Source organism: Ceratotherium simum, chromosome 13, assembly GCF_057802395.1.
Source record: "Ceratotherium simum simum isolate JZ-2026a chromosome 13, ASM5780239v1, whole genome shotgun sequence".
Taxonomy (NCBI): domain Eukaryota; kingdom Metazoa; phylum Chordata; class Mammalia; order Perissodactyla; family Rhinocerotidae; genus Ceratotherium; species Ceratotherium simum.
In genome coordinates this window covers 49235984-49258793 of record NC_141912.1, presented here as the reverse complement: position 1 = coordinate 49258793, position 22810 = coordinate 49235984, and the positions used below count along the sequence as shown (strand labels likewise).

At 36.9% G+C, this 22810-nt stretch overlaps 2 pseudogenes; one reads left to right on the top strand and one right to left on the bottom strand.

The window, feature by feature from the left end:
* Positions 1–944: 944 nt before the first annotated feature.
* Positions 945–1074, bottom strand: LOC147915718 (U4 spliceosomal RNA; annotated as a pseudogene).
* An 8579-nt stretch (positions 1075–9653) lies between these two features.
* On the top strand, positions 9654–21158 carry LOC106800103 (cytochrome P450 2K6-like; annotated as a pseudogene).
* Positions 21159–22810: the final 1652 nt, after the last annotated feature.

The window sequence follows — 22810 nt, the reverse complement described above, 5'->3', positions numbered from 1 at the left end:
ACCATATCACATTAAATATAAATGGCCTAAGCACTCAAATTAAAAGAAAGAGATTGTCAGATTAAATAAATAATATAAAAGCCAATTGTATGCTGCCTTCAAGGAATGCACTTTAAATATAAAGAAGCAGAAGTAAAGGGATGAGGAAAAGATATACCATAGTAATACTAGTCATAAGAAAGATGGGAGAGTTATATTAACATTGGGCAAAGTACATTTAAGATAAAAGAATATAACCAGGAATAAAAAAGGTAATTTCATAATAATAAAGTGGTTAACTAATCAAGAGGACATAACAATCCTAAATACCTATACCCCTAACAACAAAGCTTCAAAATATATAAAGCAAAAATGGGTAGAACTGCAAAGAGATATAGGTAAATCCACAATTATTGTCAGAAATTTCATTACCCCTTTCTGAATAATGAATAGAAGTAGACAGAAAATCCCCAGCTTTCTTAAGTCAGATCCCAGAAGATAAGAGTGAGTATAGCCAGCAATTTTCTTCATACATTCAGGAGCAGAGCAATCAAGAAACATTTGTGGCTATATTTTTTTATTATTAGCTATAATCAGTATCCAGGGGCTATATTAATCAGAGCCAGATGTGTGAATTACCAACATTGGGAAGTAGCAATGTATCAGAGAGATTAAGACCTTTGAAATCAGGAAAACGAATTCTCTCACTTACCAACTATGTGACCTTGGACAGATCTGTTAACCTCTTAAAACCTCATTTTTCTCACTTATAATATTAGGATAATACTAGCACCACTAGGATCTGTTTTTATATACTGTATTGCCTCTTATTATATAATAATTTGAAAGAATCAACTACAAGTCATTTTAATTCCTGACACACCCCTATTTGGTCTGACTGGACACTCTTTCTTAGTCTCTCCCTCTGCCCTTTGTTTTTAGAAAATGAGCTTATTTGATGGTAGCACTGTTAAGTGTGGATGTCATTAAAAAGATGGCTCTGAAACTAACAGTTACTTTCTTTTTTTTTTCAATTAGCAATAATCACGTCTCAGATAAACCTCATTGGCTATGATACTGCCACTGCACAAAGCTGAAAGTTAAAAGTTACTTTCTTTTTTTTTTTTTTTTTGGTAAGGGAGATTGGCCATGAGCTGACATCCCTTGCCAATCTTTCTCTTTTTGCTGTGGAAGATTCACCCTGAACTAACATCTGTGCCCATCTTCCTCCATTTTGTATGTGTGACACCTGCCACAGCATGGCTTGATGAGCAGTGCATAGGTCCACTCCCAGGATCTGAACCTGCAAATCCTGGGCCACCAAAGCAGAGCATGCAAACTTAACCACTATGCCACCAGGGAGGCCCCATAAAAGTTACTTTCTCTTAGAAATACAAAGAATGCATTTCTTTTAGAAATGCAAAGAAATACTGCCCTTTGTTTGGTGCCTGCAGCAACCTCTTTTAGACTATTCAAATGTTCAACATGTGGCTCACAAAGGTTTTCATTAGTGCCCGCCAGATACGGTTATCTGGGATTATGTTCCAGCAATCCAAAACGATGCCAAGCAGAGGAATCAAGTAGCTGTGTGCAAAACATTTGGTATCGTGACATTAAGCCACGTGGTGTAAAGAGCATTGTAGCAGGAGCAGACTTATTTATATATTAATTAATTAATTTATTTATTTATTTACTTTTTCATGAGGAAGATCAGCCCTGAGCTAACATCTGTGTTAATCCTCCTCTTTTTGCTGAGGAAGACCAGCTCTGAGCTAACATCTATTGCCAATCCTCCTCCTTTTTTTTTCCCCCCCACAGCCCCAGTAGATAGGTGTACGTCATAGTTGCACATCCTTCTAGTTGCTGTTTATGGGACGCGGCCTCAGCATGGCCGGAGACGTGGTGTGTCGGTGCGCCAGTAGCAGAGCATGCGCACTTAACCGCTAAGCCACGGGGCTGGCCCAGGAGCAGACTTTAAAGTTCTAATTGCAGCTCTGTTAGGAAGAAGCTGCATGACCCTTACCAAATCTGAACTCTCTGGGTCTCAATTTCCTTATGTATAAAATGACAGAAATTAGTACACATAGTCACATGGTTCCCCTAAATTCTATGTTACTAGGAATGACTCTTTAGAAGCAAAAGGTTTAGAAGACTTAAATCATTCATTTATACCTTCATTTGGTCACTAATTTAAATTCATTTAGTGCCAAGCACCGTTCTAGACATGGGAATTCCACAAACAAATGATAAACTAAAAAGTAAATATATAATATGATGGCAACTAGTAAAAACTGAGGAAATATTATTATCAAGAAGGCAATATATAAAAGATTGTTTAATCCATTCTATTAATCTAGTGCTTTATTCATAGTCATTAAACACAAAAAGGAAAGATAAATATTTTTTCTTGAGAAAGTCAATTAGGATGAGCTATTTCCCAGATACAGGATTAAAAGTCAGTAGCACAAAAAGGTGGAAAATTTGGTGACAACGAAACAAAAAAAATTAATCCTTACAGAAAGGGATGCAGACATAAACAAATGAGAATGCTTGTCAGTGAACAAAAGAGAAAAAAACAAGAAACAAAAGGTATTGATTTTTAAGTATATGTCAGGAGCTGTATATCTGTTAATTCTTAACTCATGACGATAATTCAACAATTTATGTATTGTTATTTTTTTTCTTCAGTTTAAAATGAAGACACTAAGCCTCAATGAGGTTGAGTAACTTGCTAGGATCTGCGCACAGCACTCATCAAGTTAAAAATCAGTACTCTTTGCACGGCACCCATGAGACTTTTTTAGGAGGGTAGAAGGGTATGAGCTCACCATTGTATAAGAACCTTGAAATTCTTGGTGTGACACTGTTATTTGACCAGCCACACACAGATCATGGTGTATCTTAGCGAACAATGTAATTAATTGTATTGTAAAAGTGTAGATTTCACACTGAAGATTAAACATGTATTTCTCTGAAATTTTAAGACTAATCCCTATTTTACATGAAAAGAAAATCCCTCCAGGCTTTACTGGATAAAACTGATAAGGGGAAAGGGAAAAGCGGGAGAGAAGCTCAAATAAGGCAAGCATGCAGTGTACGGCTTAATTCATTTCAATTATAAAATAGATAGCTGACTACAGGTTAGAGCAAATATTTTTAGCAATGCTTTCATGTTTTTGGTTTGCATTGGAAGCTGCTGATTCCGTTGCAATCACAAAGATTCCCATTGTTTTAATAATTACTTCTACTAAAGATAATGAGTGGATTTGATTCTTCTGTCATACTTCCAATTCTTAGCCTGATTCTTATTTTTATTTTAAATATTAAAATCTTCATGACTAAAGCTTCCAAGTGACATTTTCCTCTAGGACCCAGATCTTTGCCAATTATTGGAAATCTGCACATTCTCAATCTGAAGAGGCCATATCAAACCTTGCTGGGGGTAAAAAAAAATCCATAATCGTTCATTTCACACATATTTATGATTTCCTAAATCATTCTTATCCTCGTGGGTTTATTAGCATACATGTAATTACAACTGGTTCATATATGTATAATGAGGTAACTAGATAGATTCAAAGCTGATTGAGCTGCTTTAAATTTAATTTTTAGTTTCTTTTAAATTTGCAAATATAAATATACTAGTAAATTTATTTCAATTATTTAAAGTGGCATTTTTATCTTGAAATATTTATAACCTATATCTTTTATCCCAACCATATTTATCTACATATTTCATATATACCATACTGTGAAGGAACTGAATTATGATCATAGTTTTACTCTAGAGACTTTTACTTAACCATTCAAAAACAGTGTGTACAAAAGGCATAATCAAGATCATGGCTCCAGAAATTGAAATCCAGAATTTTCTGCCATTATTTAGCTGTGTGAATTTATGTAAGATTTAGTCTCTATTTCCTTGTCTGTCAAATTACAGAGCTAGACCAAGTACCGGACCAAATTTCTCTAATTTCCACTTCAAAGATTTTATAGTTCTTGACTGTGGGGTAAGATAGATAGATGATAGATAGGTAGATGATAGATAGATAGATAGATAGATAGATAGATAGATAGATAGATATGATAGATGATGGAAGGAAGGGAGGGAGACAGACAGAAGGAGGGAGGGAGGGAGGGAGAGAGAGGGAGAGAGAGAGAAGGAAAAAAGGAAAGAAAGAAAGGAAAGGAAAGAAAGAAAGGAAAGGAAAGAAAGAAAGGAAGGAAAGAAAGGAAGGAAGGAAAGGAAGGAGGGAAAGGAAGGAAAGGAAAGAAAGAAAAAGGGAGAGAGGAGAGAGAGAGAGAGAAAGAAAGGAAAGAAGAGAGAAAGAGAGAAAGAAAAGAAAGAGAGAAAGAAAAGAAAGAAAGAAAGAAAGAAAGAAAGAAAGCAAGCAAGCAAGCAAGCAGGCAGGCAAGAAAGAAAGGTAGAAAGAAAGGAAGGAAGGAAGGAAGAAAGAAAGAAAGAAAGAGAGAAAGAGAGAGAAAGAGAGAGAGAGAAAGAAAGAAAGAAAGAAAGAAAGAAAGAAAGAAAGAAAGAAAGAAAGAAAAGAAAGAAAGAAAGAAAGAAAGAAAGAAAGAAAGAAAGAAAGAAAGAAAGAAAGAAAGAAAGAAAGAAAGAAAGAAAGAAAGAAAGAAAGAAAGAAAGAAAGAAAGAAAGAAAGAAAGAAAGAAAAAGAAAAAGAAAGAAAGAAAGAGGTAGATAATGATATAATGCTCATAGTTGGCATTTGCCATAAACTACAATTTTTAAGTTCTGGAAGGCAGGTAATTGAAGTTGAATTCTGCTGTATTCTATAACACCTTAGTTTGAAAATCCTAAGGGGAGACAAACCGAAGAGAATTACCTTACTTTAATGGGCAACAGAATAATAACAATAATAATAACACTTTGTATTTGTATTGTATTTTTTATCTTACAGAGGGCTACAAGAGTTTCACTTACTCCTCACAACTACCCTGGAGGAAAATAGGGATGATATTTTTATCTCAATTTTACAGATAAGTGTGACTGAAAGCAACTGATTTATCAGTAACTAATAAACCAGGACTTGAGTTTTCTGATCTTCTGAAACTACTTTGTGGCACTTTCTCCTACAGCCAAAGGTCACGTGAAAGGTTAATTCTGCCGAAGAACAAGACCTTCCTTCAGTAAAGTCCTTCATCTAATTCCATGTGCCCTAAGCATATTTATTTGTTTCCTCAACTTGCCCCATCCTTTGCTTGCGTATTTACCAGACCAGTCTCTTTAATGTTTAGTCTTTCATTTTTGTCTCATTTCCACCTCTGTGCTGATGTTCTGTGCTAATTTCACCTATGAAATATCCTTCCCTCTTTTCTCCCTAATCTGTCTACCATTTTTTTCTTAAAATTTTCCTCTCTGATTTTTGTTCTTTGCCTGACACGTGCCACATCCATTTTGTATACAGTGGTTCTTGCCTGAGAGACTCTGTCCTCACAGCCTCAACTTCCCATTTTAATTTTCACTTCTTTAATATTAATCTTAATCATATTATCCTCCTAAATCATTGAGCCCTTCTGCAATTCCTGTTGCAATTCTAACGTTATTTTTTTAAGGTCAAGTTCCTTAAAGAAAGGAACATTAGAAGTTCCCATCTCATTCTCTACTTGAACCACAGTCAGGTTAAGGCCACAAGCTATGTAGCCAGCAAGGCTGAATGTGCATTCCTTGCTGAGCATTGCCACTCACTAGCTGTGCGACTTCTTGAAGCCACAGTACCTTGCTTATACAACAAAGATGATGATAACATCTACTTCGATGGTTTGTAATGTGCATTGAAGGAGATAATGGTGCTAGGAATATAGTTAGGAGGCAATAAATGTTGGCTCTTCTTATTTTTTTTAATTATCAAAGAAAACAGAATGTTTTTTGCAGTAAGAAGTGTCACACAGTAATGCAGAACTAACTTGGGCCTACTCTGCTCACAGCACCCCACAAGGGATAGGGCATGTTTATTGGTGGTCAAGAAGTGTTTTGTCTTCCTAGAGTCCTGGGTGGGCATTCTCTGAGACTAAACAAAAATATAATAGGGAGAAACCATGGGTGGATTCCATGATATCAGAGCCCTGTAACCATGAAATCTCAAACAAAATGGAGCATAAGGACAATCAACTGATGATCATAATAATTGTGGCTTAAACAGGTGTAGCAATCACAGGAGTACCTTTAGTGAACTAGTTCAATATTCTCATTTCATAAGATCAAAAAATTGGTTAGTTTGTTGAAATTAAATTACCAAAGATCAAGATCTGGTTCATATTTATCATAGCACAATGCTTTAGCTGCTTCTCTTTTTCTCATATACTCAAGCTCTCCCAGAAATATGGCTCCATTTACAGTATCCAAATTGGGCCAAAGAAGGTGGTGGCGATCTCTGGATACGAGACAGTGAAAGACGCCCTGGTCAATTATGGTGATCAATTTGAGGAAGGATCTCAAGTGTCTATATTTGAAAGACTTTTTGAAGGAAAAGGTAATGAACTCCAAATTTAAAATATGTCCTAGTGGTTAAAATTATTAAATCAGTTGCACTGTATTCTCTTGCATAATTCCTTGTGTGGTTTAATTTTTCCTTCATCAATATATATTGTACAAATAGGATTTACATAAGAGAAAATTTATGCTTTATGGTTTTATTCTCATTGTACATGATAATTTCTTCTATTAAACAAATGATTATTAGCCAGCTACTAAGTGAAAAGTACAATGCCAGGGAAATAAAACATAAGAACAGAGGCCATCAGCTTAAAGAGGTGACAGTCTAATGGCTGACAGATCCATTTAACAATACACTTAGTGTTATAAATACACTGAACCATATTTTCACCTAGATAAACTTGTATCTTGCTCATGTGAATCTGCTAAATGCCTTGGTGAAATCCAGATACTCTACTTTTCTGACTTTCCACTAATCTAATACAGTTATTAGATTAATTCTTAATACAAACTCTTTAACATTAATTTAATAACTCTTTAAAAATGGGAATGATTTCACTTTATTAATTATTTTTAGTAAATTGGCTTTAGTTTTATTAAATTTAGTTTACCAAAGTATTAGTTTAGTTTACGAAATTATTTTTCGTAAATAATATTATCTCCTAGTGAATACCACTAAGCCATTTTAATGCTTCGACAACTTTTTCAAAAAGCATTTCCCACACTATTGTCCTCAAAAAACTAGTTCCATGAGATGTTAATAGATGTTCTATGCAGAAAAAGCAGCATCAGTGAAATGAATTTGAGAAATGCTACATATTATAGGCCTCTCTTGAACACATGGAATGTCCATTAGCATATTAAAGCCTCTAAGAAAAACACCAAAAGCCTGTTTAATTTTATTTAATCCAGTTTTCCACACCTATTAGTCCTTGGAACATTACTTTTTCTTGGAATTCACGCTAAATCTCGTGATATCAGCATCGAGGAAAAACAGTTCATTCAAGATCCCTGATCTGTAGTTTCCAGGATTCATCTTTTATTTCTTCTAGAAATTTGAGACACTTTCTTTTCTCTTGCCTCTGGCATCTCTGCTCTTTTCCACAATACCTCACATATTACTCACTGATTCTATGATTATATACAAAATTGGTTTAATTTTTATTGATGTCAAATCTAATATTTTTTTTCCCTCAAGTAAATCATTCATTTTAAGAATCAAGCAGTCTTTTACTTTTTAAGTGATTTAACTGGTCATAGGAAATAGTATTCAAAGAGGAAAATGATTGCACTCCCCAACCAGTCTAGTAATCCAAAACCATTCAAATAGGTATAAGCAACCCTTACTCAATTTCATATAAATCAAAAAATTTAATGTTTTTGTTACCATTAAACCATTTGGGAATTTTTGTTACTTCACCTTAATAAATTATTTTGCTGCATAACAAATATATTTAGGACTCTGGTGCCACTATTTAAAAAATGTTCAGTTCCTCATGGTGCTAAACTAACATTCTTCACAATCACATGACTGGGGCTATGGCTTTTCTCTGAAAGACTTCTGTGGGCCCTTAATATTCTAAAAGTGTTTTCTAAAATAAATTTTTAAATGTAAAGATGAGATAGTATGAAGAGTCACATATTTGTTATAAAGAGTTTTATGTAGTACAGGATTCATAGACAGAATAATATTATATTAATATGAGAATTGAATGTGAGCAGAATCTAACGTTCACCAGTATCCTTTCAAAGGAAGGCTTAACCTGACATGACATGGCAACAGCAGCTCTGGGGATATCTATCCCTTTCTTTTGGATTTCATGTTGAGACTAGCAAAGCTGGTCCTACCCCATTTCTAACACCTAGGTTGCCTTAGTCTATGCAGGTTTCCTATTTCTGGTTACCAGTCAAAGTCAGAAATTTCTCCCCTGTCTCTTGCACCTCCATAGAAAAATGAGAAACGTGCAAATGGAGGAAGGGCTGGGGCTGGGAACTGAACCACAAGGAATAATGCTGCCATCACCACAAATACCACCATGGAAAGATGTGGGCAAACCTTGGCAACCCTCTCTGCCCTTATTTTTCTAAAAGTTAGCATCTGCTCCAACTCTTCTAAGAATCTTCTCTCATCTGATCATTATTATTCCCTTTAGCCATGCACAAATTCACATATCTGTTCATTCAATAAATATTTATTGAGCACCTAGCATATGCTACAAAAATCTGTGTCCCTAGAAATCAGTATGTATAGCATAAAAGTGGAAGCTTGATTACACCTCTTGGTAATTATTTACTTCTAACTTTTTACTTGGGTAGTCTTGTGTCTACCAGTCTACATTTTTCCCTGGCAAAAGAGACTTTTTTCTGCTGTTCATCAATCGCTTAACCACACCTAGCATGATGTACTCATATAGTAGATACTCAAGAATTACTTATTGAATTGTTGGAGAAATATAATTAAAAACCAAATCTTCTCCCAACCCAGAAATCCTCCTCTCCACAAAGGTAATAGAGAAAGAAAACAATTTTATTATTGAATAAGCATTAGATCAGAATGTGATGTGCATTACAGATAATCTCCTAAGAAATTGCAAAGACAGAAAGAAATCTCACCCTTTTATATACAACCAAGCAGATACAACTCATAACAAAAATCTTCTCAAGATAAACAATAACTAGTCCTTAAGTAAGATGACTTGATAGCACCATTGATCACACATAGTTCATCCTGGATTCACCTGGTAATTGGAGTGACTATCGGTATTAATTGGCTTTATACAAAGGGAATAAACTTCTCAGATCTCTATGACAGGAGGTAGTTTTGCAACTTGGAGCAAGGCACCCACAGAGAAGTTAGGCTCCCACCCTCCCACACAAACTGGGAGACAGGGGCGCTCTCTCCTTTAAGGTTTATATTCCAAAGAGAGGGCTCCCATGTCCCTGAGAAAGACAGCCCTGGGTCATAAAGATGAAAAAAGACCTATCTAGTTTTCAAAACGCTTTATGTACAATTCAAAGAGAGGAGAAAGTACTTACAAAGTTTTCTAAAGTAAATGCTCTAAGAGAAAGTCTCTTCCTTTACTTTTAACAGGGAGAATTAGGCCTCTTAAATTTTTATTTGTCTTTACAAATTAAATTTTAAAATCTTCGAGGAAATCATTTTAAAACACTTTTCTCATTATAAGGAATTATCTTCTCTCATGGTGAAACTTGGAATACTATGAGAAGGTCCAGCTTGACCACCTTACAGAACTTTGGAATGGGCAAGCAGACCCTAGAAGACACGGTTATAGAGGAATGCCTGCATCTCGTACAGAATTTTGAGTCTCACAGAGGTGTGTAGAACAAACAAAACCACACCTTGTTTTTCATGAAAAAAAAAGTCAACCAAAAATATACTTTTAATTATTTATTTTGACAAAATTTTAGACTTGTAGGAAAATTCCAAGAATATTACAGATAATTCCCAATGTTTTTCTACTCTTCTCCAAGATTTCCCAAATGTCAACATTTTACATTTGCTTTCCCTCTCTCTCTTTTTCTAAACTGTTTGAGAGTATTTTGCAGACATGCTGTTCCTTTATTCTTAAATACTACAATGTATTTTTTTGTGTGTGTGAAGAAGATTAGCTCTGAGCTAACATCCGTTGCCAATCTTCCTCTTTTTACTGAGGAAGATTGGCCCTGACCTAACATCTGTGCCTATTTTCCTCTATTTTATATGTGGGACACCTGCCACAGCACGGCTTGACGAGCAGTGGGTAGGTCCGCGCCGAGGATCTGAACGCTTGAACCCCAGGCCGCCGAAGTGGAGCACCAACTCAACTGCTACACCAACGGGCCTGCCCCCAATGTGTTTTCTTAAAATAAGCAAAAACATTCTTTCACATAATTCTCAAACATATTAAAGTACAATTTTCAAAACTCAGACAATTAACAGTGACATGATATTATTATCTTACCTGCAGAATTTATTCAGATTTCGCCATTGTCCCATTAATGTCCTAAACAGCAAAAGAGAATCCTGGATCCTGCATTGCATTCAGCTGTCATGTCTCTTTTGACTCCTCTAGTCTGAAACAGTTCTTCAGTAATAGGTATGTTTCTGATCCCTTTAAATAACATAGAGTTAATTCCATATTATTTTTATCAATATGTGGGATGAATAACCCAACAACTCATTTTCACGTCAAGAGTTTTCTCATGTCCTTAATAAATTGAGCTCACTCCTTATTAAAAATGAGCTCATTTGAATATTATCTTCACTGATGCAGGAATTAATATGAAGAGAAATGGTCAAAGGTAGACAACCCTGAGATGACTGCAGAGGAGAAGCAGAGGCTCAGGGCCCACGTGCTCAATCAGCAGTGTCTGTACCTTTAGAAAGAAAGGCTCTTGGCAGTTGGGAGAAAGTACGCATAGAAAAGCAACTATCCCTTCTTCAGTGTTAAGTTCCTAACAAACATTAATTTCTCAGAGCTTTGTGTACACAACATCCCACATGCCCTTCCATTTGTATATGAAAAAAACATATTCTCTCCAAGAATTCCCCTAGGCTTTCAGCCTCCCATCTTAGCAGCTAGAATACTCTTCACTTAAAAATAAATGCCTATAATAATCTATAATATGCCTATAATAATAATTTAATAATCTAAATAGTTTTCAATGATGCTGAGGAAAACAGGACCCAGTAGCAGAAGAGGCTAAAACAAGAAATTGCTCTGGATGAAGTTCTTTAAAGTAGAATCAGTTTTTCATCATCTAGATGTCCTATTTTAAACTTTTAAAATTGAATGCAGCCTAGTAGTTGAAATGATGTTTTCCCAGGTATTACGCATTAACCACCCCCCTACACACACACACACACACACACACACACACTGAAATGTCCCTCACTTGGCACATTTTAATTTCTTTAACTGAGCCAAAAGCAGATTTTCTTTGACATATACTTTTAATCTTCCTTGTGGCAATCTTTTAACCAAATTCTGGCTATTTTTCAAGACCCATTCTCGTCTCACCTCTCCTTAGAAGGCATGGTCACCAATAATCACTTTCTTCCATGAAATCCTTTACTTGACAGTCTGTCCCAATCAGTCCAAAGCTGGTTAATGCTTTGTATGCGAATATTTCTAATCTGATTAACAAATTCTCTTGTAGGAAAGCCCTTTGAGCTCGAAACAGTAATGAATGCTTCTGTGGCTAACGTCATTGTGTCAGTGTTGTTTGGAAAACGGTTTGACTACCAAGATAGCCAAGAGTCCTGAGACTCTTAACCTTGATTGGTGAAAATGTGAAACTCATTGGAGGTCCTAGAATTGTGGTAACTGTATCTTTCCTATTCACTTTCACTTCCTCTAAGGTACATTTGATTGTTCAAGAGACCACGAAAAAGTATTTATTAGAGAATCACCATTTCAAAAATATACACTTTCTAGAACATTTGGTGTCCAGAGATGACAAGCCTGCCTGGTTAACACACATGATAATTCTTCCAGCACAAATTACTGCATCAAATATTTTATGATGCAGGGATTGTGAATCATGCCGATAAATGGTTCATTATATGACTTTAGTAAATTCCTATAATTTTGGCCATCCATCTTTTACTTATATCACTAGTTATGCATGGAATATGGGATAAGCCATGAGTGAATGAAGGAGCACTCAGTAGAATTCACTTAGAAGAGTGAATTTTAAGACAGGAGGACTATTGAGGAACAAAAAAATATAATGTACTAAATAAAACATTAATATTTATTCTGAGCCATGTAAGTTCACGATAGTGCTGCAATCCAATTTTTTACACTGTGAGTGATAAATTTGCTATCTTCTAGAGTTAGGAAAAAACAGCCTTGTCAAATAGTTGCCATTTTCAATAGCACCATGTTCCCATGACAATCGACCATGTCATTTCACTCTGGAGTAATTTAGGCTCTGTTATTGTAAATGCAGATTTACTCTAAATACAGGTGTCGGGGAACACTGGATCAGGCAACTATGATGTCTAATTTTAGATGTGGCCTTTTGTGTCCCATGTTTTTTAAGTCATTTGGAGAATTAGGAACCCCTTTGAGAATCGGATGAAATATACAGAGCTTATCTCTCAAAAAATGAATATACTGACAAATACATGAAATACAGCAAACAGTGAAGTCCTTGTTGAACTTTTTAAGGGTCAGGGAATATCAAATTAAGTGGTGCTGTGCCATGGGACATACATACAGTAAGCCTGTTATAAACTACAAAAATAATTATTCTGATTCTGCAAGAGAATATTAGTCGTAAATTTAGTGTGCTACACATAACCAGAATAGTTTGACCTGGAAACACCTGGGATTTTGCAAGAAAAACACTTAGATTTATAGCTCTGACCATAAAGCCAATATTGTTTTCATGTCTCATCTAACCTCTGAGTATATGTATTATTACAGGCATAATATACAAAATATTCTGAGTACATAGAACTTATTGTACACCATATCAATATTCATTAAGTTACCTAACTTTGACAAATGAGGAAATCTTGTTGTCTACTTCAGTCTGCCATTGTTAGCTGAGATAAAATTGAAGTCTATATGAGATGTTATTTCTATAACACCTTCAGAAATAATGGTGTCATTCCCATTATGAGAAGCATTATATATGTATATTTAATTTATTTTGTTGTTTTTATTCCTTTAGCTTTTCAATATGTTTCCTGTTTTGGGGTTCCTCCTAAAAAGTCATAAGACAGTACTCAGGAATAGACATGAATTTTTTTCTTTTATAAGGATGACTTTCCTAGATCACCATCATAAATTTGACAAAAATGATCCAAGAAGTTTCATTGATGCCGTTTTGATCAGACAGCAGGAGGAAACGGTGTTTTTTTCAGGGGTTACCTTAACTTATTGTTTATTATTTGGTTTAATTAATAGGATCTGGAGGAAAAATATTCCTTTCAAAGAAGAAAGATAACTGGATTCAATTAAGTCAATAATGGTAGATTTGTATACTACAAAGAATGCTGTTTAGTATATTTTGCATTCTCAAGTATTTTCCATCACTTTTCATAACACTCTCTGAAAAAAACCAAGACATAAAAGATCTCAGATATGTTAGCTCTTAGAATTAGTACTACTTTTTTGCAATCTTGAAAATTGTGTTTCAATTGACAAACCCAAGAAAGATTACTTAATTACATTTTTTTCAAAGAAATCATGCTGAGAATATTCTAATCACTGAGTTAAAAACTAATTTCCAATCATCCTAAATGGCAAACAGCCTTTCCCATTGTTAGAATTATTTATCTTTATTAGCATAATTTAGATATCTAAAATTCTGCACAACATTCTCATTATAAAAAAATTCCAGTCAACTGAGGAAAGAATGCAACGCTTTGTTTTTTAAATTCATGTTGTTATTTGTTATAGTTGTCTAGTATAAAATTATTTCATCACTAATGATTCCTTTTCCCCTTTCAGGAGAAAGATACATCTACTGACTATTTCAGCAATGAAAATTTGGTGGCCCTTGTTAGTAATCTGTTTGTGGCAGGTACAGAGACTATGGCCTCCACGCTGCGCTGGGGGATTCTGCTCATGATGCGATATCCTGAGGTCCAGAGTAAGTCTCCTAAGATCCGGAGCATTGCCGGAAGGAGAGGACTCAGAAAGCTCTTGGACTGGAAACAGCAGAATTCTGTAGCCACACTGGATACCTTTAATCTGTACCCTTGAGGATAGTTTGTACCTTTAGTCCTGTCATTACAAGAAGTAGATTTTGCTCTCTAAGCATCCTGAGATGGTCTGAAGGTGTCACGACATGCAGGTCCCCAGAGGAGCCCTGGGAATAGAGGCCTAGAGAGTGGAAGCAGTGCAGGGAAAGGATGAGCCAGAGCTCAGAGAGCACTTGGGCTTACTTACACATGTACAGAAAATGGGGAAGACTGTTCCAACACCCCCACCCACCCCAGACTCTAACCTTCTCCATTTTATCCAGAAAAGGTCTGTGATGAGATCACCAAAGTTGTGGGGTCGACCCAGCCTCGAATTGCACACCGAACTCAAAGGCCGTACACAGATGCTGTCATTCACGAAGTGCAGAGATTTGCTAATATCCTGCCTACAGGTTTACCCCATGCAACAACCACAAATACTATCTTTAAAAATTACTATATTCCAAAGGTAAGAATTGAAGAAGGGGAGATGAGAGGAGAGGGAAAGAAATCAGCTGCTCAGAATCACAGAAGCAGGGACATAAACTGTCAAAGAGAATCTCGGACTGCCTGCCTTCCTCCCACCTTCCCTCCCTCTCTCCGTCCTTCCTTCCTTCTTCCCTTCCTTCCTCCCTTACTTGCCTTTTTCCTCCCTGTCTCCCTCTTTATTACCCAACAAAAACCAAGTGTCTACATATGTATGTGTGGGTAATAGGTGATATTTACTCTGTGCCTTGTAAGGTATTATTTTTCATGTTATAGTTGAGGAAATTGGGGTTCAGAGAGTTTAAGAAAGGTAGGTGTATACGGGAGCCAGATTCCAGGTGGGGCGTGCCACCGTTTGGAGCCCTGCCCTTTCTCCATGCATTCCTCCTTCCAGCAGCGCCTCCACGCTTCACTTCTGTCCTCCCACAGAAACACGCCCTTGCCTTCTGCTTCCCAATATTAACACATCTAGATGCAATCTTGTGATGTCCACTGGCACGTATAGATCTTTCCTAAAACCAAAGTGAAGGCAGGAATTGGCATAAGGTCACTGTGTGCCCACAGCACTAATTCTTTTCCTTGATACCTAGTCTGTTCACTGCTTCTGGTCCCACCTCTGCGTGAGTTCACAGGGTGGGGGCCACTGGTTCTGTGGAGCCCTTCTCCACACTATCACTTCCTGTCTTGTGCATACCCTGAGAACAGGGGGGCTGCTCTCATATTTAGAGTTTCTCTTCTCAGCACACATTTAGCACACTGTTGGACTGAATTAATCAGATTAGCAACTGAAAGGGAAATAGAAATCAACCAACGTCAAAAAGAAAAAAAGGAGACCACCAAGGAAGCAATGATAATGGCAAGATTTTAGTTACAGATATCTAGAAACTGTACTAGAAAGAGCTTTGCGGTTATAGGGCATCTAACTGACCTCCCATGCTACCGGGTCTTAGGGCCCTCCATTTCACTGAACCCCAAACTTCTCTTTCGTAACATGGAAATACATAATCCAGCACAGTTGTTATGAGGAGGAGAAAGTCCTTGTACAATGCCCAGCAACATACAATTATAAATAAATAAATAAATAAAAGGAAGGAAGAGTTATAAAACAAAAACACTTTAAAGCAGTTGTTTGCTTTTCGTAACTAGAAACCTATAGATTCATGTGACAACAGAGCTGACCACAATGAAAGTATTCCAAAGCTTTCTTAAAGAGGAAGCTGTGATTAACTAAAGTGAAGTAGTGAATATTGCCCTTAATTTGGGAGCAGGCTTTTGTTCTTCTTATTATTATATTGTGTTTTTAGTTTTCAGAATACTCTTTCCTATAGCACAATTGAAATCACTCCCTTTGATGGCCCTAAATTGTATCAGAATATGTAGCAAGCTGTGGAAGTGGGGGAGTCTATTTTGACAATTTGTTTTGATGGGTTTGTTAGACTTAGCTTGTCCACTATCATAGTCTCTGCAGGTAAAAGAGCTAAATGTCACTGAGCCCCCAGATTTGCCAGGAACTGCACCAGGTTCCTTCATAATATCATTTCATAATATCTAAAGCTCACAGTCACCAAATGAGGACTATTTAACTCCCATCATACAAATTTAGAAACTGGGATTTATTAGAAGTTAAATACACGCTGTTATCATATAGCAAATACATGACTAAGTAAGAATTTGTTTCCAGTTCTGAGTCCAAGGCTTGTGTTTTTTAGTAGGTACTGAATAAAAATTTGGTTGAGTAAATGAATATTCCACACTCAATCTCAAGCCCTGCCCACCACTTCTCCACTTCCTCCCCTTCCCTTTCCTTCTAGAACACACTGTTTCTGAAAAATTGCCAACCAAAGTCGCCATACATCTTTAAAGAGCCACCTTTCTGTTTTATTGAGGTCATATTGGCTTATAACATTGTGTAATTTCAGGTGTACATTGTTATATTTCGTTTTCTGTATAGACTGCATCATGTTCACCGCCAATAGTCTAGTTTTTATCTGTCACCATACATATGTGCCCTTTTCCCCCTTCTGCCCTCCCCCTACCCCTCCTTCTCGGGTAACCACTAATCTGTTCTCCTTATCCATGTGTTTGTTTATCTTCCACATATGAGTGAAATCATATGGTGTTTGTCTTTCTCTGTTTGACTTATTTCGCTTAACATGATACCCTCAAGAATACAATCCCATTTACAATTGCAACAAAAAGAATAAAATACCTAAGAATAAATTTAACCAAGGAGGTGAAAAACTTATACACTGAAAACTATAAGAAGTTATTGAAAGAAATCAAGGACATAAAGAGATGGAAAGATATTCCGTGCTCATGGATTGGAAGAATAAACATAGTTAAAATGTCCCTGTTACCTAAAGCAATCTACAGATTCAATGCAATCCCAATCAGAATCCCAATGACATTCTTCACAGAAATAGAACAGAGAATCCTAAAATTTATATGAAACAACAAAAGACCCTGAATAGCCAAAATAATCCTGAAAAAAAGAGCCATATTTTTAGAAAGGAATTTAATCTCTGTCACTAGTAACATTTTTATTTCTACGGCACTGAGGTCATCACTTTGCTGACCTCAGTACTTAGGGATCAAACACAGTGGGAAAAACCAGACACATTTAATCCTGAGCATTTCCTCAGTTCTACTGGAAAGTTTATCAAGGAAGAAGCTTTCATGCCATTTTCAGTGGGTAAGGTATCTTGCTTAAGAAGGGTGGTTTGAAAAATCTGGAGAGATTTGGCCTTTTCTGAGGACTGTGCTAAGGTTTTGTACTTTTTTCATGAGGCACTAAACTTCAGAAATATGGAAGAGTAGAGAGAGTTTGTCCTCCCCGACTTTAAATTGGCTATAGGACATTAGGCATTGGAACGATATCTTCTTAAGGAATCCTTGAAGATTCCTTGGGGCTGAGGCTAGGGTAGAGCCTCGGGAATTTGAGAAAAGAGTTAAGCATGGAGACAATGGGCAGACTCACTTCACTCCAACCAGAATAGCTTTGCTTTAACATGTGTAAATACCAGCGTTTTTCTTACGATTTCTTGGGGAGGGCAGTGGGGGTGGGTAGAGAGGAGAAGATAGAAGAGCTCTACACTAGAGTAAAATTTGAAATCCAAGGAACTAAATAAACTTACTCTATAGTTGTTTGGATTCCTAAGAATGTTAAATGAATTCTCCATTCCTAAGAAAGAGTCTTAGCAAAACCGCACCATAAGCAATTTCATCTTGGCCTTTCCACGTACACAAAAATGGCGGAGCATTCACTCCAGATACCCATTCATTCATAGGTAAAGAGCAGCCACCCAAAGGATAGACTTCGGTAACTGATAACTAAGGGATACAGAGAGATACAAAGCACAATCCATTCTCCGAATTTTCACACACACATGCATACACACAGGACGATATACAAGAAAATGTTACATGTATTAATGACTCCTACTATAACATAAAAAACATAGTATCACATCTGGAACCAGAGTTAAAGGAAATAAAAAAATAATCTACTGTAATTCACAGTGTTATGAGCTCAATTTCTCTCAACACTTCCTTACATCATATTCTACCAGGAAAAAAAAAAAAAAAAACAGCCATGGAAACAAAAACAATGATCTGGAGGGCACTTCAGCTACATCTAACTCCAAACCTTCATTTTACAAGTGAAGAGATGGAGCAATTATTTTATCACACATAAAGTTTTTTCCAGACTCCTTTATCACAGCTTCAACTTACTGCTGTTAGTATTTAGAGAGAATAAATTATGTTTTCCATGACATTGCCTTTTCCCTGTGAACAATAACTACTTTTTCTTTTGAACTCTGACCAACATTGTGTCCAGGCCTTCTCTGGTTTCTCACACATGTGGACCTGGAGGCTTCTTTGGACTACAAGACAAGCAGCAATAGTCCAAATTTTTGCAGAGTGGCCAATCCTCAAAGGATTTTACCCAGCTTACCTCAGGAGTTCTAAACATCTCTAGACATACTGGTTTTTCTCTGCTTTAGGAAATCTAGGAGTAGTCATACTATTTTATCATAGACAAACAAACAGAAATATTCTTAAAATATAATCATCATAAAACCATCGCAATAAAAAAAATATTATAAAACCAATTTTGTTGTCTAGAGCAACTAGAAGGGTGTACAATTATGACATAATTATCTACTGGGGCTTTGGCGAGGGAACAAAACAGAGAGAGGTCTGTGTAGAAATGACACACACACCCATATCATACAAAAAAAAAATTTTTGTGCCTCAACAGTGACTGCCAAATCTCTCTATATCCTCATGGTTCCTCTAGTTGTGTTAAAGGCGCTCTTTTCCCCAATTCATTCCTTATCTCTTGTTATTTATTGTATTAAGATAGAGATTTTGCTCTTTGGAGGGCTTCTTTGACCTAAATAAAGTCTTTAATTGGCCTCCAAGATCACTCCCAACTAATTCTGCATATAGCATTTCTCTTTAAAATAAATAAGATCATTTACTGTGCTTTCATTCATTTATCATTAAGAGTAAACTAAAATGATACACACTTTGTCCTGTTGGGGAGCCAGACTCTTACCTGAAACTGAATAAGGCCTAAACATAGGGTAGAAAACTCAAACCCTAAGTTGCTTTGTTTATCATCCAGTTAGATGTCATCACTCAATTAGGCATTTCTTCCTGGGCAGGTGCAAGATCTGACCCAAAAAGCTGGATTAGGAGTTCCTTCCATGGGCTCCCTCAACATCCTATCATAGATTGTGACACTGTATCATAGCTGCCTATTCCTTTGTCAGCTACCTACCAGGCAGTAAGCCCATTGAGAGCAAAGTCGTGGAGCCAAGCTCAATACCTGTATCTTGTTGACATTAAACATACATTGCTGAATTGAATGGTTAGCTTTTATTTAATGAATATTTCCAGGCAGAGAGAGGTAATATCCATGACCTTTCACTTGCTAAAAATCCTGCCTTGTTACTAGGCGTAGTAAGAATATGTTACTCTGTTTGTGGAGTTAATCTGTTCCCTGGAAATCGTATGTAAACCAAAGTGCTAATTTGGGATACTTTCCCTGTGTTATAAAATATCTGCATTTTGATATTTTTCTGAATTTTGAAGTCTTCTGTGACTCAGTACACTTTTGAGTTAACTTCCAAACTAAATAAAGAAACAAAAAAAGAAATCTAACTTGACTGTCTGCAACATTTTACTGGTGGTAAAGCAAAACAACAGGTTTAGGACTTACAGACTCTGGGAGCAAGAACGAAAAGATCTGGTTGGTTCCTTTGAAGGACTAGAAGCAGAAACTTCTAATAATGCAACATTTCAATCAAATATACTATCCTTGCTCTATAATGTATCCACAAACTCATTAAATTGAAGCTGAAAAAAATGTACCATTTTCATCACAATATGTCTTAAGAAATATATATAATCATTAAAACCTCAGTTGTTTTAATAAAAACTTACCTAGAAGACTTCCTTCCTCAATTTTAACTTACTCCACTTTTCCGATATCTTGACATTTTCCCAAATTCTTCGTTCAAAAATATTACTAACCAAGTCTCTCTTCTTAAAATACTTCAGTATGATCTCATTTCTACTCATCCCTCTGGCCTCGGGTCTGAGACTCCCTACCTCATGCTCTATGCTCTAGCCAGAGCCAAATTTCTTTCAGCCCTCAAATGCATCATGACCTCTTTCCCATCTTCTCCCATCTTTGCCTGGCCACCTTCTTCTCACCCTTTGTACAAAATGTTGGTTATAAAGCTCTCATACAAAGGGGAGCCCTCCTTGACCCTCCAAATCACATTAGGTACCTTTACTATGTGTTCTCATGACACACTTGGCTTTACCTGCCATAACGTTTTTCACATTAAAATGTTAATGTTTGCTTAATTGCTTGTCTCCCTCATGGGAGCTCATAAGGTAGGGCTGGCATATGTGCTTAATTTTGTATTTCCAGTGCTTAAACTATGGGACAGAGCCCATGAGGCTTGGAAGAGGTTAAGTGACTAGAAGTCACACATTCTCACGTAGGAGAAATCACATGTGGACAGTTTTTGTCTTTGTCTAGATAATTTTTCACTTTTTTGTGCTGATATATCTTTTTTTTTTTTTGAGGAAGATCAGCTCTGAGCTAACATCTGTTGCCAATTCTCCTCCTTTTTTTCCCCCCTTTTTCTCCCCAAAGCCCCAGCAGATAGTTGTATGTCATAGTTGCACATCCTTCTAGTTGCTGGATGTGAGACGCCGCCTCAGCATGGCCGGACAGCGGTGCGTCGGTGCATGCCCGGGATCCGAACCCGGGCCGCCAGTAGTGGAGCTGTGCTGATACATCTTATAACCCTCCACCAAGTCCACCTGTGCAGGTCCCCGGATGTGTGCTGGTGAGTCACTGGCCAAGATGGAGTTTTGCTTTTCTTCACAGGCCTCATGCAGAAATTCCCCATCCAGCCACCCCCTGGGGTTTCCCGTCTGGACCTGGACCTAACCCCGGACATTGGCTTCACCACTTGACCGTTGCCTCACAAGATATGTGCTCTGCTCTGGGCCTAGGCTTTGCATGCGAGCCGTAACCCCAGTTCTCAGTGTTATTTTGTGGTCCTTAGCACCGTCTTCCCTTCTCTGCATTTTCCAGCCATGATATTCTGCCGAGCACTTCAGCACTACTTCAGCAGTCAGCCACATCATCACAGAGGGTTCTCATGTCAGGTCAGATTGAGTTCCTGTGCTAATCACTGGAGTAAAACCTCCTCACTGCCATTCTCCAAGACAGAACAAATGAACAGAACATTTGACCTTCACTTAATGCTCTAAGGTTTTGTCCTTCAAACTGAAATGTCCTTTTCCTCCAAGGCATATGAGACATTTAAGTATCACCAATCAATAGTTCTAACTGGTTGGGGCAGGGGGCGGGAGGGAACCATATAACAATTTGTCCTAGGATGCTCATGAACATCTTCAAAACTGCAATGAAGAAAATTCAACTCTTAAATAGGATCACACTAAACATAAGACATTAGTTTCATTCTGTAAATAACCAAAAAAGGGTAGTTAATAATTGCTTGTGAGTACAGCCAGGTTGCTGAGGTCAGAAAGTGAATGCTTCTGCTCCTGGCATAATTGGAACTTGAGAACGCCACATCCCTGTGTTCAGTGCTCTGAAGTTCCAGTCAAGGCATATACCCTGTCAGCAGAATAAAGCAATCATTGTCAGTTCCACTGAGACACAAAACATCTTTAGCCTTTACAAAGTCAAATATAACTCCCCATCATCAACATAAACATTTCTCCCCTGCTCTTATCTAATCCCTGTCAAAGCAAAAATTGCACTGGGGACAAAGTTAAACAGTCAAGAGGGACTTTAAGGCTTTTGCAATAGAGGAGAGAGGCCAGAAATTAGTCTGCACTCAACTCTGCTGAAACAAAATGTGGAAGGGTTTCTAAGCACTGGGGTGAGATAGTGTAAAGGGACAAGAGGACATCAGTGAGGAGGTTGATCAATGGGATACGTCCAGCACACTCAGTTACTCTTGAATTTGCAAATTTTTTCTCTGTGATTAGGCCATCAGTGTTTGCTATTTAGTGCCCATTGAAGTTAGGCTCCCACCCTCCCACAGAGACTGGGAGATAGGGGCGCTAACTTCCTTGATGATTACATTTCAAAACGATGGCTCCCAGGTCCTTGAGAAAGACATCCCTGGTTATAAAACTGGCAAGAGATTTTTTGTTAAGATTTACATATTAAAGGGGCAAAGAAAGAGTTGATAAGTGAAAGATTTCTCAAATAAATGTTCTAAGAAAAGAGAGGTCAGGGCCTAGCATCAAGAGGAAGCCTGTATAAAGTTTAGTCAAGCTGAGAGAAATATTAAGGCCTTCTTGGTCATCCCTATTCCAGCATTTTCCACAAACCATTTTTAGGATGAGTCAAATGGGCAATACTGACTTCTCAGCTGAACTAAACGAAACTGTAAATAATAAAGAGATGGAATCTGCTAATTTTAATTTATTGTTTGAACACATTCAAGAGGTAATTGCACTTAATACATAATTGGTATTCAATAATATAATACCAGTTAATTTTACATCCAAAGTCAAAATTAATTAGTGGACTGCTATCTCTTACAGAGGGAATAACAGAAACAGCTTCAATTTCTGAGTTTTAATTCCAACCTCTTCAGTCCTCCATCTTTATGATGTTAGGACTA